The 1,981-nt window shown below is 34.6% G+C and overlaps 1 long non-coding RNA gene across 1 annotated transcript in view; it reads left to right on the top strand.

Annotated features, from left to right (window-relative positions):
• Positions 1–1,732: 1,732 nt before the first annotated feature.
• The window catches only part of LOC106532279 (uncharacterized), an 11,280-nt gene continuing 11,031 nt past the window's right edge, over positions 1,733–1,981 (top strand). The window contains exon 1 of the long non-coding RNA XR_001312048.1: positions 1,733–1,859. This is a non-coding gene — a long non-coding RNA (uncharacterized LOC106532279). The remainder of the gene's footprint in view (positions 1,860–1,981) is intronic.

The following is a 1,981-nucleotide window of genomic DNA, read 5'->3' as shown; positions in this document are numbered from 1 at the left end:
AAAATGTACAAAACTAAACAGCCTACAGTATTTTTACAGTCTTTATTTTACAGTTAAAATACATGTTTATCAAATAAAGTCTAATATTACAACTAGTCGGGGATCCCTTTAAAAATGGATTATTTCAACACTGTTAAAGAAATATTTCTCTAAACACAAATAAAAGTTGTCCTTCATGAATGTGTTTGATGTTTAAACTTAATCTCAGCTTATTAATGAGTAACTAGTTTATTAGTCTTTGTTTTGTCTGAGACAATTTACTTTTAGACATCTCATTAAAGTCAAGCCCACAGAGTTAACAGATCTTAGCAAACTCCCACATCGTTTTTTTTTTTCTTTTACAGATAATAAGGTAAGATTTAGTGTGGTGGTAGCTGAGAATCAATAAATTATCATACAAAAAGTTGGAAAGTATAGATTTACTTGTCATTACTTTTGTGGATTTTTTTTTTTTTGGATCATGCTTTTACTTTCTAAGCTATAAGTATTTTAAATTATTGTTTTTAAAGTATTGTCAAGTTTACAACAGCAATTTTTTATTTTACATTTTATTCCAACTTTTGAAAATATTGGATTATTATCAATTATTTACCAACAAGTAAGAAGAAAAAGTTGCAAAGCTCCTTCCTGTCTGTTGGCCAATAGGAGAGGAGCTGATCGAAGAAGCACCGCCCACTTTATTTGCATAATGAGGCAGAAATACACAAGGAAAATAAGAAGATTGTGGGGAAAAAACAAATAAAAGAATTTCAATAAAAAATGAAGATACATGCATCAAGAGCAAAAACACAAAAATACTGTACATATTTTTAAAATGGTAAAATTTTAATTATGTTCTTATTTGTTGGAACTAGGCTTGAAAACTAAATATGAAGAACAATTAAGGTAAAGTTCTCATTTTTTAAATTTATTGTTGCATTTTAAGTGTATTTCTTTATTTATTGGGCCATTTAATTTTAATTATGTCAGTTTCGGTCTTCTGAAGTTTATGTTTGAAGTAGTTAAAGTCTAAATTTAAACCTTTATGTGGTCTGTTTAATCATTTAGCCTTTAGAAGAGGAACATTAACTTAATGTTGTTTCATTTAGTGGCTCAAAAATCCCTCCCTGCTGTGTTATATATAAGACAGGTGAAGTTTATAACAAATCCAGGTGCTTCAGCAATTCTTTTAAATGTTTATTTTATTAAATTAAGTCTATTTAAAGAGTTTAAAGTCAGTAATTTAGGGTTTTTGTGTCCAGCACTGAGCAGCTTGTGTTTGTATGATTTTAACGTTGTGTGTCTCCAGGGAGGGGCATTCTGCTGTATTGTTAGTGAAATCTAATCTGTGTGTGTGCGTGTTGTCGGTGTGTGTTTGTGTGTTGGTTTGGAGGACATTGTGCTGAGCTCGGGTCTTCAGCAGCCTCTTTCTCCATTAATGCTCCATTAGCCAAATTAGAGGCCTAATTGGGGAGGCGAGGAGAGCTCTGTACTATTAAAGGGAGTGTGTGTGTGTGTGTGTGTCATTGTGTGTGTGTGTCATTGTGTGTGTGTGTCATTGTGTGTTTGCTCGAGTTGGCTCATTTACTGTAAACATTTAAATGGACGCTTCATTTCAGACAGAAGGGCTGTTATCAGCAGGGCCTGTGAATAGATAAAGGTGCAAGGCTGGATGAGAAACGAGGAGCTCTTTGGTCGAATATTAGCCGGATCAGAGCTCTGACGACAGTCGCTGATGCTAATGGACCCCATCCCGAGCCTTCAAAGGGGCCGCCGGCCGCCAATTTGATTTGCAGGTTATTAGCTAATTAGCTAGCGACTCACTGGGCTTGTTGCCCTCCAGGCCTGGTGGTGGGGACGTAAACTGGAGGAGACACAAGGTGGGTGTGTAATTAATTATAGTGTGTGTGTGTGTCTGTGTGTATCACCTGAAAACCTGTTTTTATCACCTTTCATCAAAAAACGAACAAAAACATATCTTGGGGAAAATAAAAGCTTTTAT

This window comes from Austrofundulus limnaeus, unplaced genomic scaffold (assembly GCF_001266775.1).
Source record: "Austrofundulus limnaeus strain Quisiro unplaced genomic scaffold, Austrofundulus_limnaeus-1.0 Scaffold743, whole genome shotgun sequence".
Classification (NCBI taxonomy): Eukaryota; Metazoa; Chordata; class Actinopteri; order Cyprinodontiformes; family Rivulidae; genus Austrofundulus; species Austrofundulus limnaeus.
Note: the sequence above shows the minus strand (reverse complement) of the source record. Positions and strands in the feature narration are given on the sequence as shown.